The sequence below is a fragment of the Heterocephalus glaber genome, unplaced genomic scaffold (assembly GCF_053883595.1).
Source record: "Heterocephalus glaber isolate CG9 unplaced genomic scaffold, H.glaber_assembly_v1.0 deba00001538, whole genome shotgun sequence".
Classification (NCBI taxonomy): Eukaryota; Metazoa; Chordata; class Mammalia; order Rodentia; family Bathyergidae; genus Heterocephalus; species Heterocephalus glaber.
In genome coordinates, this window is record NW_028258333.1 from 36,752,489 (window position 1) to 36,779,246 (window position 26,758).

The following is a 26,758-nucleotide window of genomic DNA, read 5'->3' on the forward strand; positions in this document are numbered from 1 at the left end:
CAGAAACACAGAAACTTATTAGCTCATTCAGAAACTATATGATTATTTTATTCACTTTTAAAATTTTAATACCAATGTCAGTTATTGTGATGCTTTTAATAATCTTAATTGCCATCATTTTGGCTTTTTCTCCTTTCTTTCTGAGATAAAATATATTGCTTAGAGTAACTGTACCCATTAACTTTTTGGTTTTAGGGGTTTTGTCTTTTTGGTGCTGGGTATCTATCCATCCCAGAGCCTTATCACGTGCTAAACACAAGCTCTACTACTAAGCTATACCCCTAGCCCACTGCTTTTTGAGTGTTTATATTAACATATTATTTTCTTTTTTAAAAAAATCTAATAGCTAAAATTTATTGAGTAGTAAATATATGCAGACACTGACTAAACACTTTCCATACTTTATAGTAATTTTATAATTCAGGGTGTGATAAAGAAAGGTACTATTTTAAAAGGGGCAATTCCCAGTGCTCCAACTTAGTTGATTTATCTAGAGAAATTAAGAGTTTATAAACTTTTTTCTCCACTGTTCTTTCCTGGGACAACATATAAGAAGACAAGATACAATGTTTTATTTATCAGTTGGAGACTAGATTAAATAACAGCCATTTTTTGTTTGCTTGCTACTGAAAGGAAAGGCAGGGAGGGAGAAAAGAAGAAAGATCTAACAAGCACATGTTTTGTTTTCTCTTAAACAATCATTCACAACCCTAGGATGAGACTCTAGTTTGAAAAGGCACCAGCCAAATAAGACATTTTATTTTCAGTTATAGGAAAAGTCATGATTCAAACACCTTGAGTTTGGAGTTACCTTACTTACTGCTCAAAAAGCTAAAACTTTGCAACATCAACTTGAAATTCAAGACAGTGATCTGAGTTCATGGTGTGTGCCATGGGTACCACTATTCTTAGTTTTTCTGTGAGATTCTTCAACTTAACTCCTAGATATTTAGTCCAAAAAAGGGGAGGAAAATAAATGAACCAGAAAACTTAAATTACATTGTAGTAGTTGGGAAAACTTGCCCCTCAACTGCACCATAAGATTATCAGCTCATCACACTTACATGAAACACTTCTAACTATGCTTATCCGGTAAGTAAACATACCATTTGCAAATACAGAAGCATTCGGTAAACATTTCACGCAGTTTAAATCAGCAACTGGGTCATAATTTCAACACAATCGTGTTTACATTGCAGTAATACTATGTACAAGGACCTGATTTTCTAGAATAAGACAGTGAAGAAAAATTGTTAAATGCTTCTCCATGAGAATAGGAAATAAATAGTAGTATACTACCAAGATTTACACTCATATGGCTGGCAATTCCTTTAGAAGTTTGTAAAAGTTAGCATAGTGACCACAGGCAGAGCTAAACCATCCCTCCTTGCTCTTCCTTTGACACATCATATTCAACTTCAGTTCAAAAAATCTGTTCTTCAAACAGCACACACTACAAGAGAAGCAGAGAGATAAATAAGAATTTCCCCTGGGAGATTTCAATATAGAAGGAAACACATTTAATGTAACATCTCTAAGACTGTGAGAGTAATGAAAGTACAAGGTGCTGTGGAATATTTTTTTAATAAATAAACATAAATTTAGCTACCTTTAAACTCTCAAGGTTAATTTCAATTCCTATTCCTCAATGATTTATTTACTATTCGCCTCTGAATCCTCAAGTTTCAATATTTAACTTAGATTATAGAATTCAAAATTGTACCATTGTTATAAAGGCTCAACAGGCTGAATTCTTGTACAAGTGTTTGACTTCCTTTAGTTTACTAGAATTTTATTCACTTTTGGAAAAATTTTTTAAAAAGTTAATGATCCCAGGAATATTTGATAATAAACATTAAGTAAATTATTCCACATCTACATAATGAAATGAAGTTATTAAAATATTTCAGAGGGGCTGGGGACATAGCTCAATAGTAGAGTATGTGCTTAGCATGTGAAAAGCCTCTCCAGCATAAAAAAAAAAAAGAGGCAGAAATGAAAACCACAACAGAATCAAAAGTACTTTATTAGAAGAAATACACAAGAGTCTGAAAGTCCCCTTCAATATGCAAAGAATATGAGAGTTTTATGTTACTCTTTCTACTTGCAGTTGTTGATTTTGAAACAATAAGATGATTCATTTTGTAATAGAATTCTCAAAATTAAAGCAAATTTTAGAATCTTGTTTATTAATCTAAGAGGCTTGATAAAGCTAAAGGAAAAATATAAGCTGTGTAAGAGGATTTCTACATTTTTAGGACTTTTAAGTTAAAACAAACTGCCAAAAATGTTACTGAAACAAAAAAGAATGCAAGTTCCCCAAGTACCTGTATTATCAAATAAGAAAATATATGTAAGAGTACTTTTAAAATTCTAGAGCGCTCTACAAACAATAGCTAACATTTATCAAACTCTATCCTTGAGCACTGTATGTGGACTTGTTACCATATTGTTTTGTGCAAGCCCTGTGTACATCTGCCTGCAAGTGAAGTAGGCCCTCCCAGGATCTTCTTTGTCCAGATTGGAAACAGAGGCACAGAAAGGTAAAATAACATGTCAAAGATCTCAAGATCCACATGGTTAGTGTAAGATTAAACTCCAAAAAGCTTTTTGGTTTTTTTCCCAGTACTGGGAATCAAGCTCAGGACCTTTCACTTGCCAGGCAGGAGAGGCACTACTGAGCTAAATCCCCAGGCCTCCAAGAGGTATTCTTTAGCCACCCTAATGTATTTTTATTGGATGTTGGTGTTAAGTTCTTATCCTTTCTTCAAAGACACTCCTTTTTAAAATAGCTTTATTGAGATGCAATTCACCTAGCATAAAATTCACTCTTTTAAAGTGTATAATTTAATGATTTTTAGCACATTCAGTTTTCCACAGTCAGTTCTAGAATATTTTCATCACCCCAAAATGAAAACTTTTACCTGTTAGCAGCCATTTTCCATGCCCACCTCTCCCTAGCCTAAGGGAACTACTAATTTATTTATTTATTTTAATTTATTTTTTGGTAACAGGGATCGAACTCGGGACCTTGCGCTTGCAAGGCACAAATACTAATTTATTTTCTGTCTCTATATTCTGGAACATTTCACATAAATAGAATCATGCAATACGTGGTCTTTGCGACTGACTCCTTTCTTTTGACATGTATGCAAGTGTTCGTCTGTGTGTTGGCATATCTCCAAGATTTATGTGTTGTAGCATGTAAGTGCTTCATTCCTTTTTATTGTTGAATAATATTCTATTGTGTAGTCACACCACATTTTATTTGTTAACTGATGGACATCTGAGTTGTTCCTACCTCTTCTTGGCTATTATGAATAATGCTGTTATGAACACTGATATAAAATCTTTTGTGTGGATAAATGCTTTAATTTCTCTTTGGTAGATAGCAAGGAATGGAACTTCTAGGCTATATGGTAACTATTTTTAAGAAACTGCCAAACTGTTTTCTAAAGTAACTACACCATTTTTCATTCCCACACTGCAGTGTATGAAGATTGAACTTTTTCCACTTATTGACAACACTTGTAATTATCTGTTTTTTATTATAGCCATTCTAGTGGGTATGAAGTGGTACCTCACTGAGGATTTTTGTTTGGTGTGGGTTTGGTTTTGGTTTTTTGAGACAGGGTCTCACTATCTAGTTCAGGCTGGGCTGGAACTTGCTCTGATTCTCCAGCCTTAGCCTCCCAAATGCTGGGATTATAGGTGTGTGCTACCACACTTGGCTTTTTCATTGTGGTTTTAATTTGCATTTTGCTGATAACTAGTAATGCTAGCATCTGCTATGAATATGTTTGTTAAAATTCATATGTTGCAACTGCCATCCCTATAATAAAACCACTTACTACACATACTGCCAGATCTGACTTCTAATAGTTTGTTTTGTTAAACAAATTTTATTTATGTTCATACTTTTCTCTTCTATTATCTTTATCCAGTGTTAGTATTAGCACAATGTTGATTTCCTAAAATGAGGGGAGAAGTGTTCCTTCTTTTTTCTGCTTTAAATGTTTGATATAATTTATCAATTAAAATGTATACGAGCCTGCTGTTGTTATATAGGTAGGTTTTCAAGCTACGAATATACTTTCTTTAATAGGTGCTATTCAAATTTTATATTTCTTCCAGAGTCAGTTTCATTAATTTGTCTTCCAAGGTACTTCATAGAAGTTGTCAAATTTATTTCAAAAAAGATTTTTGCAACATGTTTTCTATATCCTTTTAAATTCTGTAAAATCTGTGGTAATGTCCTCTCAATCTTGATATTGTAATTTTTTAAATGTATAATTGATATTGTGTAATAGGAAGAAAAGGTCTAAAGGAGTAGGAGAAGTGGGAGGGGTAGGGGAAAGGAAAGAAGGGAAAGGAAAAATTATGAGAAAAGAAAAAAATGGAAACAAAGTTTATGTAAATAGGTAGGGGTGGAGGGGATGAAGGGCGCACAGGTAATGGGGAAAAAATAAGAACCAAAATACATCATGTAAAGGTACCAGATCCCGATGATGAATGTAACTGTATTTTATACCTAAAATGTACCAATAAACTTAATGAAAAAAATCGTAAGTTGTAAACTTAATCCCCAATCCAATAGTGTTGGAAAGTGAGGCTTTCTGGCTTCATGAATGAACTCTGCTATAAGAAAGGCTTGTGGGAGGGGCTTTCCAGTTCTTCTCTTTTGCCTTGTGTGAACACAACATTCCTCCTCTCCGGAGGACGAAACAATTAAACCAGAGACCAAAACCTCTAACACTTTAATCTTAGATTTCTCAGCCTTTAAAACTATGAGAGCAGACTGAGATGTAGCTCAGGTGGCAGAGCACTGTGTGAAGCCCTGGGATCAATCCTTAGCACTGAAAAAAATAAAATAAAATAGAACTATAAGAGAATAAAATTTTATTGTTTACAATAACCCCTTCTGTGGTATTTTATGGTAGCAGCTTAAAATGGACAAGAGACACATTTTTTTTAAAAACAGGGATTATGCTTTATTTTCCTCTCAATCTCTGCATCCTAACACCTCCTAACAATGCCTAGAACAAATATAATTTTTTAAATAAAGCACAACTTAACAACTCTCAGGTTGTATTTGCAAAGTCTGGTAGAGGGCAGGAGCCTTCTCTTTGGTCCTGTGTTGGCCAATTTTCTGGGTGGAGAGGGAGAGTCCCTGTGGGTTCTGTGATCTCATGATCATCTTAACAGAGTTGCACCCAGAATCTTTCAAGAAAATCTGTTTAAGAAATAATGTGCACAGTACCTTGCAAATGTCACTCCATTGGCCAGGACCATTGTCAACAATGGCTCTCACTTTAAACATATACTCAGTGTTGGGGGTCAGGTTGTGTAGCTCCAGACTCTGCTGCATTATGCCCCAAATTTGTCCACAGTGCTCTGTCCACACATTGATAGGAGGAGTAGTAATGGGTTCATAGAATTCCATCTCAAAAGAGCACATCGTCTGCTGGGCATGTCCAGTAAACCTTGGCAGCTGTTGAATAAACCAAAGTCTGGTAGATTACAATTGGGCCTGGGGCCTTCACAGAGGCCTCATTGAATGAGTACCAGTTGTGGAAGCTGTTGCTGTCCTGCACAAGCTGGTTTTTTGCTTTAGTGTTCCGGTAGGTGTAGAAGCCAGGTTTGGCAGGGGCAGCTGACTGGGCTCTCCCATATGCCTCCAGACCCATCTTGGCCTTCTCACCGATGGTGCTGAAAGACAACAAGGAGGAGCTTCACTGGTACATCTGCTGGATGCCAAAGCTGTAGGTGCTGAATGTGACCTTCCTGGCAATCATCATTTCTGAGTGACTGGGATAGGGAGAGGGCAATGAGTCCCCTGAGAAGCATACCTTCTTGGATCCTGTGGGGAAGAGCTTGTGGATGGCACTGGAGAGCTCAGCAAAATCCAAGGGCATGCAGTGCAAGAAGTAGAGCCATAGATGAAGGTCAGGCCTGTAGGTGCTCTGGATGCCCTCCTCAATCTGGTCCACAAGAATCTTGACTGACTACAGGAATGCCACTTGGCCTGTCTCCTTCAGCACTTCCTTTGAGTAGCTGATTGGGCCATCCATTTCATTCACTTTCAGGGTTGTGATGTACACATATTTTTCTATCTCCTTCTGCCTGGACACTTCTAGATTCTCTCTCTGTTCCATGATGTCCTACTCTTTCTCATGAAGGACGCTGTGTAGCTTGAGAAATCCATTTCTGATCCCTTTTCGCTTTGCCTCCTTGTCAGCTTTAAAGTTGTTTTTTTAAATGTTGAATTCTATTAGGTAATTATCAATTTCATATCGGACTTTGGCCTCTATAATTATAAGAGATGTTCACAGTAGTGGCTGTTAGTTTCCAGACATTGATTAGTATAACAAACTGGTCCTTGATTAACCTTGGTCACTGCAATTACTGCACATGCGTTTTCAATTTCTTCTCTAAGGGTTGGCAGTGTAGTGAGTTTTCCACAATATATGACAATCCTCTAAGGTCCGCTGCCACTGCAGCTGAAATCATGTGAACCTGGGTAGGATCAGGATCAAATACATCATTCAATTTTTCCTTGCAATTGGAGTAAGCAACAAAGTATATTGCTCTAGAAGGGGCCATCCCCACTCTATTGGGGCCTAATCCTCTAAACAAGGACCGAGGCCCTTTGTTTTCCAAGATTACTTTTAGGCAATGGAGGAGACACTGTTAGGTTAACACTGGCTCCAGCCATGGTGTTGAGCTGAACTTCAGAGATATAAAGTGTCATAGAAGATGACTGCACCCATGAGTTTACAACTTCCAGTGGACATGTCAGAATAGCTCCCACTGTGCCACCACATCCCCCAGATGCACCAGCGTGTCCCTCTGCCTCATTCTCTCTCCAACATGCCCTCCAGGTGCTGAGGCAGGACACAGATGCGGCTGCCCTCTACTGTGGGAGGCTTCGGTCCTGGAAGGAGATGTACAACAGCCCAGGACATGCACGCTCGGCACTCTCCTGAGAAGTCCAAGAGACACTTCTTTTGAAAAAATTGTTTTTATTATTTCTAAAACTTGGAAAAATCAAAACGTGACCCAATAGTAATATGAGGGAGATCCTAAATCTAGGGAAGATGAAGTTTCTGACAGTAGGCTCCTGGTCTTACTTATCTTAGAGACAGACAGTCTCAGCACAAGACACCATTTTTACACAGTAGAGATATTCCATAAATGTTTGCTGAATTATGTTCCTGGTGTTCTTTTGTAACTCAACTGCACTTTCCTATGGAGTTAATTGTAAGTAGTATTTAAAATTAGTTCACAAAGGCTTTTTAAACCTATAACACAGCAGAGCCATGGTATTAATAATAGCTGTCTGAGGATGGATATTAAGAAGTAGGAAAAAAAATTTTTTTAATTAAAAAAAAAGAAGTAGGAAGTACTTTTTCAAAGGGTAAAGAGAACAAGAGATGGAAGGGTGCAGGGGAGGGAAGGAAGAAGAAAAGGATTTAAAGATAAAAATAATTGAAGGAAAAAGTGGAAATAGAGAGGAAGGGTAGGGAAGGAGTGTTGGGGGGGGGAGAGGAAGGTGCCAAAAAAAGAATTAAGATGTGTTATGTACATGTACAAATCCCACATGCTAAAAGTGATCACTATGTACAGCAAACATGTACTAATAAAATAGATTTTTTAAAATAATACAAGTCCAAGTCCTAGTTTCTGTTAACAGACTGATATGTCCAGGAGAGAGTTGAAAAAGCAGAACTCTTCTAAATTCCTCCCACTTGGACAGAGGGCCAACCCTACTTCCTTACTGATAGTTAACATGCATAAAGTGTGGTAATCTGAAGTGTACATCTTGCCAATCTTTTCATATGAATACACTTGTGCAGAAAAAGAACGTTTCCACCACCTGAGGAGATATCTTCACCTTTTTTTCCCAGTCCACCCTTCTCACCAATGGTAACACTCCTCTGACTTCGATACCCTCAACAAGTTTTACTCAGGAAAACTTCACATTAAATTTATATTTGCCACGCTCCCACCTTCATTTCTGGAATATTTTCTCTGACGACTTTGGAGGATATAATGCTGATGCTTTCCATGGCATTGTCCTGACCTATTTCCTAAAGTACTCCAGGATCCCAGCGATTAGTCCTCCTTCCCTTTCAGGTAAAACTCTCACCCATTTGTTGATAGTTTTTCAACATGAGCAACTCAGGGGCATGAGTTTTACTTCTTTCAATGCACCTATCAAACAAATGCACACTATCTCCAGTAAGTACAAGAAGAAAAACAACCAGTATAATAAAATTATCCCAAGTCATGATGTGATAGTCAACCCAACTCCATCTTGTGCCTCAGTGCCATTTTGTACCTGTGCTGGAACAAAGTGCTTACACATGAAACACCCAAAACCCGCTGCTTGACAGTAAACTTGCTAAAGTTTCAAGATGTTTTATAGCTCACCTATAAAACTTGTGTGTAAAACTTTCTTATACCCCCCACTAACCTGAAATGATTCTGCTTCTATAAGATTCTGCTTGCTCTCCCCTGAGCCCTCCCCAACTAAAAACATGATTTAAAAAAAATCAAACCGCTTCCCATTGCCAGAAAAAAACTTCTGGGCGCTAGCCCCCCTTGACCACCAGCTATAATAAATGGACTTAAATCTGACACAGAATGTGGTGCATCTCAATTGTCCAATTGTAAGTCTACTGTAAGTCATTGCTTCTCAGCCTTTTGGCTTAGATCAAGTGTAGCATCTGTTCTTATCAGTTTAAAGCCTCATATTCCTCCAGAAATTGCCAAAGAAGTTATTTATTCATGGGAGGGGCAGGTGTTGTATTAAACAAGTGGAACAAAATTGTCAAATGTTGTAGAGTGGATGATCACAACTAAGAGAAAAACAATAGTTATCAAAAACTAGACTGAGGGCTGGGGATTTAGCTCAGTGGCACTGCACTTGCCTTGTAAGCGCGAGGTCCTGAGTTCGAACCCTGATTCAAAAAAAAAAAAAACTAGATCAAAATGCATCAAAACAGTGGTTATCAAAAACTAGAATGAGGGCCGGGGATTTAGCTCAGTGGTTCCGCCACCTGCCTCACAGGCACAATGACCAAAGTTCAATTCCCAGTACCAAAAAAAAAAAAAACAACTAGAATGAAATACACCAAAATATGAACAATGCCAAAAAAAAAAAACACCAAAGTATGAACAATGAACATGTTTTGGTTTTTTCTATTTTTATCTTTTATTAGAACATATTTGCAGTACATAATGATTATACTTCTCCTGGAAAGTTGGTACATAACATACCTCAATTCTTTTTTCATCCCTCTTCCATCACCTCTCTCTCCACTCTCCCCACCTCTTGGTCCCCTTCACATTTGCAAAAGATCTAGCCTTTTTTTTTTTTTTCTGGTATTTTTGAGGTAGGGACTCACTGTATCTTCAAGCTGAACTTGAACTCACTAGGAAGCCCAGACTGGCCTCAAACTCATGGAGATCCCCCTGTGTCAGCCTCCTGAGTGCTGGGCTTACAGGTGTGTACCACCATACCCAGCTCCATTTTCTATTATCTATCTTTTATTTTGCTGTTTACTTATACTTTGGATTTCTCATTTAAGAGAAACTGTGATATTTAAGTGTGTGTCTGATTTCTTACACTTAACATTATGGAATCATGGTGTAATTATATTCTTTATGGCAGAGTAAAACACCATTGTGTATAAATACATTTTCTTTATTCATCTGTTGATAGACATATAAGCCACTTCAGGATTCAGGATTCAGCTATTATGAATTGTGCTGCTATAAACATGGGAATGCATGTACAACTGTAACATGATGCCTTTAACTCTTTCAGGAAGATATCTAGAAGGAGAATTAGCAAGGTTGAATGAAATTTCTCTTTTTAGTCTTGTAAGGATTCTCTATGCTGGTTTTCTTAGTTTACATTCCCATCAATAGTGTACAAGGGTTCGATTTTCCCCATACCCTTGCCAGCATTTGTTATTGACTTCTTGATGATGCCCGTTCTTTCTGGAATAAGATAGAATCTCAGTGTTGTTTTAATTTGAATTTCTCTGATGACCAGAGGTGTTAAACATGTTTTATTGTACTTATTGGCCATTTGTATTTCTTCTTCTGACAAGTATCTATTCACTTCAGTTGCCCATTTTTAATTGGGTTTTTTATTTCAGGGAGTCTAATATTTTTTAATTCTTTATATATTCTAGATATTAGTCTTCTGAGAAACAGCAGGCCAAAGTTTTTCCAGTCTCTTCACTCTGTTGGTTGTTTCCTTTGCTGAGCAAAATATTTTAATTTAATATGATCCCATTTGTTGATTTTTGATGTCATTTCCTGCGCAGCTGTTCAGAAAGTCTTTGCCTAAACCTATGTCTTCAAGAATTTTACCTATTTATCTTGAAATTCTATTTCAACATTTAGATCTTTAATTCATTTTGATTTTACTGTAGTGCATAGTGAGAGATATGGGTCTAGATTCAATCTTCTGCCTGCGGATAGCCAGTTTTCCCAGCACCATTTGTTAAAGAGGCTCTCTTTCCACCAGCATATATGTTTTTGCCCTCTTTGTCAAACACTCTCTGGCAATATGACAAGTGCTGCACTTGGTTTCTTTTCCAACTCTAGCCTGCCGTGAAGGAGTCACTTTTGCAGTAAAATCCCATGCTGCTTCTGTAGTTTACAATAGTTGTGGGTTTCTTTTGGGGCTAGCACTTCTGGCCAGGTCCATAATTTCTCCTAGGATCTACTGACCCCCCCAGGCTTACCTTGTCTCCTCTGGCATTTGCCTTATCCACAATCAGGTCAACCTGTTGGTTAGAGCTTCTGCTTCCCTGTGTTGAGAGGAAGCAAAACACAGAGAATACTTGGAGTGGGCAGGTGACCATAGCCAGGGTACAGCCCAGGGCTAAAGTGGGCTCCCTCCAATACAAGGAGGTGCAGGTCCCCCTGGTTCTTGGGGGACACAAATCCATCTGGTCTACAGGGGCACAGGTCTGTCTGGTCCACAGGGGCACAGTTTCATCCCCAACAATGATCCTAATTAGAAGGTGAAACTAGAATACATTTCTAATCATTTTCTCTATTTTTTAATACTACATTGATGAACATATACCACTATTATAATGGAGAAACAAAGTTTTAAATAAAGCTACTTAATCAGAGGAAAGTCCAAAAATATATCTAAATGAGATGAAAATACTTGGAGAAGGTTACCAAAGCAGAGAGGATGGCCCACTCTGGCTTGGCATCAGCTCTCCAAAGCAAACACTGTGTTACATAGTTTTTTCCCCATGGCCATTTTTTAATCTGAAGATATTTCCAAACTGCCCACCAGTTTCCATACATAAAAGCATTTTACCAGTTGACGACTTATAGTAGTAATAAGAGGTTACCAAACAGAGTGGATGGCTCTCTGGTTTGGCATTACTCTGATAAAAATGTCACCAATAAATATAATTCACTTAATAGAATAAGAACATTTTTGTTTATGTAACAAAAACTAAACATTTTTACATTTTGACAGTGTGATATCAATGTGCACTTAGTTTTAATTTGTCATTCTGATTCAATCTAGTAGTTCCCATTTGTTGATACTTTTCAATAATGAAAAATTTCCCTCCAGTATAAATCTATTTTGTGTTTTACATAGCTAGCTTTAGGGTGTTTTAAATTCTTCCTTCAGAAGATAAAATATTTCTTGTATAAATAATTTCATACAGTAAACTCAGATACAAATATTATTTGCCTGTTATGGATTTTAGATGTTCAAAAATTTTATACAATGTATGAAGGCTTTTCTATGATATTAAAATTCATAAATTTGACTAAGTGGTACACATCTATAACTCTAGCTACTCAGAAGGCTGAGGCAGGAGAATCACAAGTTTGACACTAGCCTACTCAACTTAGTGAAGCACTGTTTCAAATAAAAACATTAAAAGGGCTGGAAATGTAGCTCAGTGATAGAATAGCCCTGGATTCAATCCCAGTACTGAGGGGGAAACTTTGAACCCATGAAAGTCACTTTAACATGCTCCTTTTCCTCAGCCTTACTCTTTCTGTCACGCTCCCTTTCACTCACTCTCTTCTTCCCACTCCTTCCACTTAGAGGAGAGCTCTCCATTCCTGGTACACACACAATTATGGCTAAGACACTTGTTGTGGAGTGTTTACTTGTAAGAATAAGCACCAGAAAATTCTAAATTTAAATGTAAACATGTCTTGCTTTCAATCCAGAAACAATAGAACTTAAAGTTTCTCTAAGTAGTAACACCTGTAAGGTCTGTATTTGAGGTTGGATTTGTAGTTTACCTTTGCTTTATGCAATACTGGTCTTCATCTTACTTTTCAAGTAACATTTTATTTTACTTTTTAGTTTTTGCTTGTTATTAGTTTCCTAAGTGTTGCAGATAAGCCTAGATGTAATTTCTCCTCTCTAGTCTAATGTATATATAAAATTCATTAAAGGCAAGGGAAAGATAAACTACAGACCCAAACCAAGAAACAAATGAGAGGGATATTTTTCTTAAAAGTCTTAAAATTTATGGAGAGATAATTAAATAAGAAAGCTCAGTGAACTGGGGACAGAGCTAAGAATCAATCATAGAGGCAGTTCATCCATGGACTTGACAATATAAAATAGCACTTAAACCTCTTTGTTTCTTAATATTTTGTCTTGGTTACTTTTCTCATTGCTGAGGCAAAATACGAGACATTCACAAGCAAAGGGAGGAAAGGTTTATTTTGGTTCCATTTGTAGAGGTTTCAGTCCATATTTTTTTGACTCAAAGGCAGAGCACCATGGCAAAGGGGAATCACAGAGGAGAAATAGCTTATGATGTGGCAGGCAGAAGGCAGCAAAATAGCAGCAGTAGCAGCAGCAGCAGCAACAGCTGCAGCAGGCCTGCCTTCTCTCTCTCCTTTTATATTTCATTCTAGCTATAAGCCCATTTATTGGTGCCACTCACACCCATCATCCACACAGAGGACTTTGTTAATTCCAATCAGTGGACTAATTTAGTATCATGCACCTTTAATTCTGGAATCACACATTAGATCCAGCCAGGTCTGAAAAGCCCCACCTATGAGCACAAGAGGCTTTGGGGAAATATCTAGTACAAACCACAACATCTGTGAATGAAGTTAATGCCTCTAGCCTTTAGGCTAAACAATTTAAAATTAAATAAAACATTATATAGGCTATTTAATTTGAGCTAAAAGCCAAATATTAGTCAAAATGAAAATGAACACAATGGGTATTATTCTGTTTAAATTTTGGCATAAAGAAAAGATATACCACTTTAGATTAAGAAATAATATTAAGCCTTATAGACCAAGATAATTTTTACTGCTTTCCTTGTTAACCTGTCAAGGAGAGAAAAAGGGAGGGAGGGATAAAGGGGGAAATAAGGGAGGGAAGGAGACAGTTGGGGTAGGGAGGAAGGGAGGGAGGGCGGGGCAGAAAGAGAAAGGATGAGAAGTAAAATATAAATGTTATGGAGGATAAAAGACAAACTTCCCATGCAGCAGACCTCTGGGTAATTTATAAGAATGTTCTTCTCTAAAGAAAAGGAAACAGAACTCCTCACCTCTAAACAGACTTCACAGTGATGTTCTGCCAAAGTACAGTACTGAAAGGGTGGAAAGAAAGATTATCATTACAGTGGAGAAATCTGACAAACCCTACATCAGTCATATAATCAAGATCAACATCAATAATAATCAAGATCATCATGAATCATGTTGATAAGAATGTAATCAATATATCATGATGTGATCTTTCTCTAAAAACTAATATCTCAATCTAATCTTGAGAAAAACTTTTGACAATTTTTAATAGAAGAGCATTCTACTGACTAGTGCTCTTCAAAACTGTCAAGGATATCAAAAACCAGACAATGCCACAGCCAAGATGAATCAAAGGAGAAAAACTAAATGTAATGTGGGACATTGGGTGTGATCCTAGAATTTTTTAAAAGATGTTAGATAAAAATAGAGGAAATATGAATAAAGCATGGACTTTAGTTAATAATAATGATAATACATCAATATTGGTTCACTAACTCGACTGTACTAATGATGAGATGTACTTACACTAGTACATTACTAATTTAAGGTAATAATGTAGGAAAATGTGTGCAAAATGATATGTGTAACTTTGTGTCTCTTCAATTTTTCTATAAATCTAAAACTGCTGTAAAATATAAAAATCTATTTTAAATATATACATATTAGATTTTTTTTTTCTTCTTGATACCGGGGATCGAATTCGGGTCCTTGTGCTTGCACAGCAAGCCATATTAGATATATTAAATCAAGCCAAATTATTTCAAAAAATCATAATCTAAATTCAACAAATTGTATCTATCATCTCTTCGACTTATATTTGCATGTAGTGCTATCAAAGTAAAGTAAAAGAAAATTAAATACAACAAAGGATTATTAAGCTAACATGTAAGTCAAATGCAGGGTATCTGCTAAGCACCTGAATGATTGGCTTTTTAAAAACACTTTCAGAAGATTTAATACTGTGTCTGGAGATGTTAACCTCTACAATGAGAATGAAATCATGTTCACGGTTTTACTTCTTTTTTTTTTTTTTGACCCGAGGCAGGGCTTTATGGGGAAGGAACTGCCAGGCTGCCTGGAACAATGGCGAGAGAGGGGGGTACTAACTGGGGTGAGGTTTATATAGGGCAGTGCAGTGAGGAGAGTATCACGAGTGTTGAGAATTGGTTGTACTGTGGGGCTAGCAATGAGGTGCCAGGTGATTGGTAGGGGAGGATCATACGAGTAGCAGAGTGGAACAACAAGATAGGTTTTGCTTTTCCAGAGGGGGTAGGTTTCAATTTTCCCCCAAGTGGCTCATTTCCGTAAGCAGGAACCATTTTAGGAACAGGAGCCATTTTAGAATGTAGGACCACTGGGGCCATTTTGTCTGGGAGTGAACTCTATCATTCCAGACTCTTGTTATGGAATAGGGGTGAAGGTCTCTTTTTCTGTAGCTGCTTCCTGCTGGCAAAGGGGCATCGTTGGGGGGGGGGGGCTTTAGATGACTGAGGTGTGGTCTCATTAGGTGGAGCCAGCATCAGTATCGAGGGGCTGGTAGCCAGCCATGATGAGTTCACCAATCATCTGGTTGGTAAAGATCTGCATTCGGTCCTGTGAGAAATTTTGAAAACAGCGGAAACAGACAGGGTCGAAAAGCAGGACTATGCAAAGGATGGTGAGGGGTCCCAGGAAAGGAAGAAGCCATGAAAGTCATTTTTCAAAGTATCCTGGCAGAGATTGTAGTCAGTCTGGGTCTCGTCCAAGTTTTTCTATGCACTCCCTCAGTTCTCTAACCTTGTCGCCTATGATGCCTGACTGATTCACAAAGTAGCAGTATTTTTCTCCCAGCAAAAGACAGGTCCCCCCTCTTTCTGCTGTGATTATGTCCAGAGCACACCTGTTCTAAAGTACCACAGCTGCCAGTGAATTGATCTGCGATTGTAGGGTGACCAAGGAGTCTGCCACCTTTTCCATATTCTCATTTAGCTGCTGAGTTAGGGAGTAATAAAAGTGTGTTGATATTGAAATTCCCATGACTCCTGTGCCTATTCCTGCCAGAACTCCAGCTCCCATTAGGGAAGGGTGTACAGGAAGGGCATGCTTGTTAAGATGGTGGATATTGGTTAAAAAAAAGTCTAGCACATTTGTTGTTGATATTATCTGTATGATCACTTTGAATTTGGCAGCCCATAGGCAAGCATAAACAAGATTTTTAAAGAAATTAGAGCATGAAAAATCTAAGCATGAGCACACTATAATGGAAGGCTGGGTTGGGGAGAAAAGTCACACTTAAGATACTGAACTAGTGAGTGATTGTAATCTGTTGGCTCTTAGATTCTTTCACTGATAAAGGTTATCTGTAAGTCTGATTCTTCGTCATAAGTCTCTCTAGTTTTAGCTGTAAGAACATAAGAGACAATTTGAAGAACAAATCTCACTAAGACATTTAAAACTCTAGCTGAGCTCTTATAGATTTTACCATAGTTTTTCCTAACGATCCATAACCATGGTCAGCTACTGATACAGCTGGAAACTGCCAGGAGGGGTCAGTGACTAGAGCCCAATTTTATACCTAGCTTTATTACTATAGCACTATTTTATACCTCTTTTGGTTATTCTTTTCTGCTGGGTGTTTAAGACCAAGTTAAAGTGAGACCTGTGTCAATATGGATATCTTGCCATCTATCAAGGTCAGTTAAATCTCTTCAGGCATTATTTTGGAACCATGCATATAGCCTCTCAGCTCCTCTGTCAGTGTCAGCAATCAGGATGGGTCAAGAACTTGCTTGACCAGGTTGCTTTCAGTGAAAGCATGGGAGATTTTTCCCTCTTTGTGACCCTCCTTTGACACGGTACACTTGTCTTCAGGTGTCCAGCAATCTCCCTGCTCAGGAGGTTGGGTGACTTATCAAAGATGTAGGATACCGTAGAAAAGGTTCTCTCCTGTCCTGGATTCTTTGTTGACCTTGAGGGGCTAGGGCCAAAATATTGGCCATCCTCTTAGCCCAGTTACCTTTCTAGCTTTGGTCTCTAAACTTTAGATGTTGAACACCCAGAAAAGAAGATCAGTGACATTAGTAGTGCAGTAGGAGAAGTGAGCTTAACTATTATAATTTTACCTGGATAGTAAGCATTTTGAAATCTAAAATAGAGTTAGAGGACTATTATTTTTATCAATCATGGTTGTTCTAGTACTTGATTTCCTGTAGAATATTAACAGAATAAAACTTTGAATCAAGAACCACACATAATAATAATACTTTAGCATGACAATCATGATGACATTATCTTTGTAACAAACATAGATACGTATCTTAGTATAAAATAGCCATTGTTAAATGCACTCACTCCCCCACAAAAACACATAAAAAACTCTTAGACAAATTGTTATCTTTTGATAGGTTGCCATCTAAAGAAAATATATTGGCCTATAAATGTACCTGTTATCATAAGTAGCTGGAGCAAAAGAGAAGGGCAAACACCTAAATCAAAAGATTACTATAAACAATATATTAGAAAACTTGTACAATCAGAAAGCATAAATACATTTTGTACACCAGAAAAGTAGCAGTAATAATTATTACAATTATATGAAACCTTATGTCCTGTGATGTAGCTTGGTACCAAAAGGATCTTTTTAATAACACCTTGTTTTTCCCACAGAAAATTTTATATTTTGAAGATGACCAATATAAACATATCACAATAACATATTTAGAACTCAACCCTTTGATGATAACCAATGCACACATTTTATAACAGCATATTAAGCAATGTTTGTTGGGGTTGTGTCTTCCCATAAGGCTATGAAAATTACTGGGGCTCCCATTAGTGAACAAAGACCAGAAATAACTGTGTTTTTTTTGAGCAGCTGCTTCTTTATACATCAAGGGGAGTCTCAACATCCAGCCATCTCCCCAAACCTAAAAGTTTTTATTTAATTATCTTGACAATTTCCTTTTTATATAACCTATAAAAACCAGATTGTAGGGCCGGGGATTTAGCTCAGGGGTTCCAGTGCCTGCCTTGCAAGCGCAAGGTCCCGAGTTTGATCCCCGGTACCAAAAAACAAACAAACTAAAAAAAAAACCAGATTGTAGCAATTAACAATTTATTTGTAACCAATAAAATATATATATATTATATACTTTTTGAGTTATAGAATGTAGACAGCAATATGCATTACAAACAAAATTAATCTTTGATGTCATTTTGATCAGCTAGCAACCTGGGAGAAAAGGAAGGCATGCCTTTAATAACATTTTATCAAAAATACGATTAGACAGGGTGGGGGATTTAGCTCAGTGGTGCTGCCCCCTGCCTCGCAAGTGCAAGGTCCCAGGTTCAATCCCCAGTACAAAAAAAAAATACAATTGGACAAACACAAACAACTGGACAGACACAGACAAACAAACATATAAGACAATTTATGAAACTAGAGTGCACTCAAATATATTTGGCCAATTGAATTATAACATCTTTTAGTCAAAAGTTTTGTAGGTCAATTAACCGAGATCTCTTGTAATTAGAAATAGGAATAAAAGCACTTTATAACAGTACCATAATCTTGTGTTATAGTTATTGTCAGAAGTCTGTAAGCAGAAAGTAGAGAGAAGGTCAAGTTAATCCTATAATTACAATTCAAGAATTTATAATGTAAAAAAAAAAAAGAATTTATAATGTAAAGTAAAAGTTCTAAATGCATCAATCAAACATCTGGAAACCAAACACCAATTAAACATCAATTTAAATGGGAGACGAAAGGTACATTTGTCAATTAGCCAAAATTTATAATCTGATTTTTTATTTTTTTTAAATTTCCCTTGCCTGGCAGGACATCACAGCTGATTGTAATATGGAGGAAGCAGTCTGTAGCAGGCACTGGGCTGGAACCTAGCATTTGGTCTTTGAGCTCCGATCTTAAGCATTACATTTTCTTTGAATTGTTTTATAACCTTATATTTTATTTTCCAATATTTATGTAGAAAATAGGGCCCAGTGAAATTTCTTGGTAATGTAGCCTGCCAAACAAGTTGTTGATATGTAAACAGCCAGGGCCAGGAGAGGATTTTACTTTCTTTTGTAGAGTCTTGCTACCCTCTCTCCTCAGGGGAAGCTGAGGCAGGGAGAGAAGGCAGAGCAGTGGGTATAGGCACCTTAAAAGTCTCATCTATCTTTGCAGCCTTTTGTGTAACATGGCAATAGAGGGTAAGAGAAAACACAGAGGTAGAGGGTCACCACTGCCTCTGAGGCGGCAGAGGTGTTAACTCACTCTCCTGTTTGGGAGGGGCTGGAAGAGCAGGGAGAGAGCAGGTGTGTGGTGGAGAATTGGGGTGGGGGGCGCTGAGTGGTTTTGGGTGTGGCGAGTGAGGCCACTGTGGGGAGTGAGAGCAGGAGGAGGCAGAGGTGGGGTCGAAGGGTGGAGGCAGAGCAAGAGGGGAGTGACCTGCTGGGTGGAAGGCAGATATGTCTGGCTCTGGGCAGGGATCGGGGGTCATGGGTGACAAGGTGTGGGCAAGGAGAATCTGAGAGGTGGTGTAAGATTGACAGAGGGAGGGGTGGGTGTGAAGGTAGGAGAAAGCCTGCACGTAGGGGACTTCAGACCATTTTCAGTTGCACTGACAAAAGTTAAGATCCCATAAAATGTTCAGGTTGAATGTTCCATTTTTTGGCCAGTGGTAGTCGTTTAATTTATATTGGGGCCTGATTGCAGTAAAAAAATAAATAATAAGGCTTTGGGGCTTGATGTGGCCTGTGAGCCTGAGTGTTTTGAGATTAGCTAGCAAACATCCCAGCTGGGTTGACTGGGGAGGTTTGGATTGTGTAACTCCCATGTCCAGGGAGGGCCAGATGTGGAGGGTGAGTATCAGATAGTTCCCAAGGAGAAGGGCAAAAGGGAGGAGGGTCCTCATCTTCTTTGATGATCTCCAGGGAGAGAGAAGGAGTGGAGCTGGGCCAATAGGGTGTCCCCCAGGGGCGTCAGTCCTAGCCACAGGCCAAGAAGTCTGTCTGACCTAGCGCTAGGATTTTCTGAGAGAGACAGAGGACCTGAGAGAGAGAGCGAGAGAGAGAGAGAGAGAGAGAGAGAGAGAGAGAGAGAGAGAGAGAGAGGCTGATCTGGGTACACACCCAGCCATTAGGGACCAGTGTGGATTCGGGGTGTCAGCAATGGCAAAGGTAAAGGCCCCTGATCAGGTGCTCATCCAGCAGGGTCCAGGAAGGATGGCTGGGAGGCCAATCAACCCCGACCAGCAGGGGGATCATGGCAAAATCCCAACCATTGTCTTCCTGAATTTCAGGACCAGAATGAAAGAAAACAAGCTGAAACAGGACACCCAAGGTAAGGCTTTATTGGAGGGAAAGAGCTGCTAGGCTTCCTCGAACAATGGCAAGAGAGCTATTTCTCCTTTTCTTACCATTATGATTTTTCTTTTCCTTGCTTATTAAACTGCCTAGAACTTCCAGTACACTGTTGTCTAGAAATGATGAGGCTGTATATCCTTGCACCATTAAGTCCATTAGGTATAGGCTTTTCATGGATGCCCTTTATTGGAATGAGAAAGTTCCCTTCTATTTATACTTTCCTGGGAATTTTAATGAGGAATTTATACTGTATTATTGGGCTTACAACTTATATTGATGAAATATATACTCCAACAGTAGCAGAGGGATGATGGATAATCAATAGAAACAGTATAATTCTAATACAGTATAAATTCAAACCACCCATGGTGACACTAATGACATTCAGTGTTGAAAACCAGTGATTCAGAGATATGGTAGCAACTAACAAGGGAAAACAGCTTAAGGTGAGAAAAATGGCTGCATCTGGTGAACAAGTGGAGATGGAAAATAAGAGGCAGATAATTATTTTTCATACAAGTTATTTTTTAACCATGTAAGTCAATTTTCTGTTACTATAAAAAACATCTGAGATACTGAGCTAAGAAAGAGAAGATTTACTTGGCTCATAGTTTTGAAGGTTTTTGGTCCATGGTCTGTTGGCCTTATTGCTTTGAGGCCTGTAGGGGAGTATGTGGTGGAACAACCCCTCACCTCATGGCTGGGAGTGAAGAAAGAGACACAGAGAGAGAGGGCAGTATCCCAGGATCCCCTTTGAGGGTACATGTTAATGACCTAAAAACTCCCAGCATGCCCAACTTCTTAAAGTTTTCTACCACCCCCCGGTGGGCCTTTGGAGGACATTTCAGATCCATAGAATAGCACCATATTCATATGTTATTTTGATACATGTTTAATTAAATACTAAAAATCTTCCTCAGAGGTGCATTTCATGAGCTTTCTTCTGTAAGTGGATTCTCTAATACTTTTCTGTATCCCTAGTCACTGTTTTAATCAAGGACAGTAAGAATACCAAAAAGAAAAGAAAGGAGCAGAATAAATATTTGAAACAACAATGACTGAGAATTCCTCCAAAATTAATGTCCAGATATCAAACCACAAATTTGGAAAGCTCAGGGAACACTAAGCAGGATAAATCCTACATCTAGCGTAGCTGGACATGGTGGTGCATGCCTGTAATCCCAGCACTTGGGAGGCTAAGGCAGGAGGATTGCTGTGAGTTTGAGGCCAGGCTGGACAACATAGTGAGTTCAACACCAGCCTGAACTATATATCAAAACCCTGTCTCAAAAAACAAAATAAAACCTACAGATGTAGGCACATCATTTTAAAACTACAAAAATCTAAGAAGAAATCTGAATATACGTCAATGGGGGAAAAACATCTTGCATAAAGAGGAGTAAAGATAAGAATTACATGAGAACTTTTCCTCTAAAACAAGAAGAAAGTGAGATAAAGTAAAAAAAAATTGGGAAAAAAATTGGCCTAGTATTCTGTATTCTGCAAAATTATTTTTCAAAATATGGAGAAATGAAAATCTTTTCAAACAAATGGAATTTAAGAGAATTTCTTGTCAGGAGAACTGCCTTACAAGAAATGCTACAAGAAATTCTTTAGAGAGAAGGATAATTATAAAGGTCAGAAACTTGGATCTACCTAAACTAAGGAAGAGCATGAGAGAAGAAACAAGTGACATAAATACTTTTATTTTTCTTAATTTATCTAATAATAACAGTTGCTGAAAACAGTAATGGCAACATATTAATGGCAATGGATTAATTTTCTATCTGTGTTTGTGTGCTATTATGTATGCTTATTTATAAGTAAAATCAATGGACACCAATTCATTAAGGGATAGGAGAGAGTAATTTGTGTTTGTGTAATTTAGTTATAATGCACTTCTGCTACACTTATAACTAGCATAGTATTTTTTGAAGGTGGGTTTGGATTAATTGTAAATTGTCAATTCTAGGGAAATTGCTAATTTTTTTTAAATAATGGTAACAAATAGAAAACAGTAAAAAAAAAAAAGTAGTTATTAATCCAATTACATCAATAATCACCTTAAATGTCAATGGTCTAAATATACCAGTTTTAACTGTCTTTTAAGACAGAGATTATCAGAGTGTATGAAAAAACAAATTCTAACACTTTGGAAGGCTGAGATAGGAAAGTCTCAATTTTGAGCACAGCCCAGCCCAATCTGAGCAACTTAGCAGCTGAATGAGATTCTGTCTCAAAATAAAAAGCAGGCTGGGGATGTAGCTCAGTGTAAAGGTCTTGTGTTTAATCCCCAGTAACAACAACAACAACAAATACACAATTATATATTGTGTATAAGAAATCCATCCAGCCCAAGATTGAAGCCCTAGAAGATCCCTGGAAAGTCACTGATATGAGTCTGTACTGAAAGGCTGACGAAGCCGGAGTCTGAAGTCCACAAGCACGGACAACGAAAGACACATTTGCTCAAGTAGAATGAAACTTTTCAAATGTGTGTCAACTTCCTCCTTTCCCTTTTTTCCATCTAGGCTACAAGCCTATTGGTTGGTGCCACCCACAGTCAGGGTAGCTCTTCTCCAATCAATTCATTCGCCTCCATACCAATTATTCCCAGAGACACCCCACAGACACATACCAAAGGGTGCTTTACTAATCTCCTAGGCATTTCCTAATCCATTCAAGTTGATGTATCACAATTAATGGTCAGGTATACATAGATTAAAAGTAAAGGGATGGAGAAAGACAAATCACACTAACATAATCAAAATTAGGTCAACTAATATTTGACAAGAATCCCAAGAATACACAATGGGAACAGAGAAATTCTGTTCAATAATTGGTGCTCAGAAAACTGGATGTCCAAGGGCCTGGATTTTAGTTCAGTGACGCCGCACCTGCCTTGCAAATGCAAGGTCCTGAGTTTGATCCCCACCCCCTAAAAAAGAAAGAAAATGTCCAAATGGAAAAGAATGAAATTGGACCCCTATCTTAGATCACTCACAAATATTAACTTAAAATGTATTCAAGATTTAAAGGTAGCTAGGCATGGTGGTACATGCCTCTAGTCCCAGAAATTGGGAGGCTGAGGCAGGATGATTCCCATGAGTTCAAGGCCAGCTATATAGTGAGTTCAAGGCCATCCTGAATTACATAGAAAAAAAAAAGACTTAAAGGTAAGACTTAAAACCATCAACAATCAGCGCACCGGGCTGGGGATTTAGCTCAGTGGTTTCGCCGCCTGCTGTGCAAGTGCAAGGACCCGAGTTCGATTCCCAGTACCAAAAAGAAAAAAAAAAAAACAATCAGCGCACACACACACACGTACACATGCACACACACAAATAGAAATGTGGGAGAAAAAGGTCAACAAAATGCCTAAAAAGACACTCAAAAGGAATTATTAAGCACCAGGTAGCTGAACTGTTCAAAATGTTCAAAGATGAAGCAAAGAAACTTGATCATCTCAAAGATGACATAAATGAACAGAGAGTGGAATTTTGAACAAACTGATCAATGTGTTAAGGAAAAGTAAGATCAAAAGATCAAAAACTATAAGAGCTAATCCAAACCACTAAAAAAATGAATGACAAATTTATCAAAGAGTCCAGGAAAAGGTGGCAAATAGAAATCCCAGACATAAAGAATTATATTGAACATTCCACCGCTCCCAGAGCAGAGGAGGTGAGCTGCACAGGTGCCAGCAGCACCACCACCCCACCCCCAGGAAATGAGAAGACACATAAACAAGCCTAAAAAACAGACTTCCAGATCACCTATAACAACCCCAAAGGGAAATGAGACGGAATAATCTGATACTCAACGACCTAGACACCCTGAACTGGCAACAAAAGAGGATCTGGAAAAAATGAAATCAGAAATAGTTTCTCACATAACAGCAGAGATTGTGCCCATAGTGCAAGACATGATTAATAAGTCTAGAGCAGACACACATAAAAAAATAGAGGAGCTAAGGAACATGATGGAATCCCAATATAGGAAACAAATGCAATCCATAAAACAGATGCAAACAGATTTCCAGGAGATTAAACACTCCACTGAAAGTCTACACAGCAGAATGAACCAGTGTGAAGACAGAATTTCAGATATAGAAGATAAGATTGCAATTAGTGACCAGGAAAAGAAAAATTGCTTTAAAATTGTAAGGAACCACAAGAAATCAATCCAGCACCTGCTAGTCGATGCAAAGAAGAATAACACAAGACTGATTGGAGTCAATGAAGAAACAGGAGAGAGTGCAGATGACATAAAAAAAAACTGTTCAAGAAGTGATGGCAGAAAACTTCCTAAGCAGGGGAAAAGAACCTGTCATACAGATAAATGAGGCATATGGGACTCCAACTAGCCTTGATCAAAAAAAATCTACACATACACAAATAATTGTTAGGATTCCAGAAACCCAACAAAAGAACAAAATTCTACAAGCAGTGAGAGAAAAGAAACAAATCACATACAAAGGAAAGCCCCACAGCAGACTTCTCGATACAAACCCTCAAGGCAAGAAGAGCTTGGAGTGATGTATTTCAAGCCCTAAAGGAAAACAGCCTCCAAACCAGATTGATGTACCCTGCAAAACTATCTTTCACAATTGATGGAGAAATAAGATACTTTCATGATAAAGAGTACCTTAGGAACTTCATGAATACCAAACCAGCACTCAAAAAAATTTTAGACAATATCCTAGGAAAAAACAATGAAGATCACAACCCCAGAAAGCCCAGCAGAATGAATTCATTGGGTGTGACAAATCAAACACAAAGGGGGAGAATCCAACAAAAAGAAAAAGTCATGACAAGGCTTTTAAAACTTTTAACTTCATCTCCTTAATGAATGTATAACTCAATCTTGTTATTGTATTGATTAATATTTTTCTGATTCTAGTGTTGCACACCTTTCCTTGTGCTGTACTGGCTATTTATCATCTTCTTAGGTCTACTTTTTAATTGGGTTGTCTATTAATGTAAGAGTTCTTTATATATTCTGGTCATAGGTTATGTGCATTGGAAATATGGTCTGTTAAAGGACTACTTTTCATTTTAACGATGTCATTTAAAGTTCTAAATTTTGATGGAATCTCATTTATCAATTTTTTTTCTTTTATACACCATGTTTTTTGTATCCTAGGAAGTTCTTGCGTACACTAAATTCATAAATATTTTCCCTTGTAATTTCTTCTTAAAGTTTTATAGTTTTAGTCTTTCATATTTAGGTTCATAGAGCCTTTCAAGTTATTTTTATGTATGGAAATAAAGGATTGAGGTTAACTTTTTATGTACAGATACCAGGTGTTCTAGTGCCATTTGCTGAAAACACTATTTTTTCCTCAGCTCTTGAATTGAGTTTGTATTCTATAAAATGTTAATGTCAAATAATCTTTCAAGACTCACTGGACCATATATGTGTAGTTCTATTTCTAGATTCTCTGTCTTATTCCAATATGTCTTTCCTTGCACCAACACTGCCTTGATTACTGTAGCTTTAGAGGAAGCCTTAAAATTAGGTAATAAATGTCTTCCAACATTGTTTTTTTTTTCTTTTTACTTTTCTAGGTCCTCTCTACTCCTACATAACTTTTAAATTTCAATATCCAATTCTTCATTTATAGCAAGAATACAGAGACCTGAATTTTTATATATACCTTGTGTTTCTAATCCTGCTAAATTCAAATACAAGTTCTAGGGGATCCTAGAGATTTCTTAGTATTTTCTCTGTACATGATCATTTCATCTACATATAAAGATTTTACTTCTTCCTTGCCAATCCTATCCTAATTGTGTCATTTTATTGCCAGACTATTTTGGTTTGGGCCTATGTTTCAAAGTTTAATGGATAGATGAAAAGTAGGCATATCTGCCCTTGTTCCCCACCTTAGGGAGAAAGCATTGTATCTTCTCCATTCATATAAGGCATTCTCACTGGAAGTATGGAGTACATGTCTTTCATCTGTTGAGAAGGTTCTGTTCTACTTCTAGTCTCCTGATAGCTTTTACCATGAACAGCTATAGAATTTAGTCCAATACTTGTTCTCCAACTAGTGACAGAATCATATGGCTTTTTCCTTTCCTCTGTTAAAATGATGACTTTTGGGGGTGGATCTTCCAATGCTGAACCAACACTGCCATCCCTATAACAAAACCCCTTTCTACATACTGCCAGATCTGACTTCTAATAGTTTGTTTTGTTAAACAAATTTCTATCTATGTTCATACCTTTTTCTTCTATTATCTTTATCCAGTTTTAGGATTATCACAATGTTGATTTCCTAAAATGAGGGGAGAAGTGTTCCTTCTTTTTTCTGCTTTAAATGTTTGATATAATTTATCAATTAAAATTTATATGAGCCTGTTGTTGTCACATAGGTAGGTTTTCAAGCTAGGAATATACTTTCTTTAATAGGTGCTATTCAAATTTTATATTTCCTCCAGAGTTAGTTTCATTAATTTGTCTTCCAAGGTACTTCTTAGAAGTTGTCAAATTTATTTCAAAACAGATTTTTGTAATATGCTTTCTATATCCTTTTAAATTCTGTAAAATCTGTGGTAATGTCTCCTAGATGTTGATATTGTAATTTTAAAAATGTGTAATTGATATTGTGTAATAGGAAGAAAAGGTCTAAAGGAGCAGGGGAAGTGGGATGGGTAGGGGAAAGGAAAGAAGGGAAAAGAAAAAATATGAGAAAAGGACCTGCTCCATCCAGCCTGTGCCAGCCAGGCACATCCGTGGATGCCACAGAGGGGTCTCCAGTAGCAGGGAACCCACCATATTCAGCCTGAGCCCCCAGCAGTGATCCACTTAGCCGCAGGGGCACCTGCAGGACACCACCCAT

At 37.6% G+C, this 26,758-nt stretch overlaps 2 pseudogenes; one reads left to right on the forward strand and one right to left on the reverse strand.

Moving 5' to 3' along the window:
* Window positions 1-5,071: 5,071 nt before the first annotated feature.
* Window positions 5,072-26,758, reverse strand: LOC101706020 (tripartite motif-containing protein 42 pseudogene; annotated as a pseudogene).
* On the forward strand, window positions 8,691-8,830 carry LOC147824562 (U2 spliceosomal RNA; annotated as a pseudogene).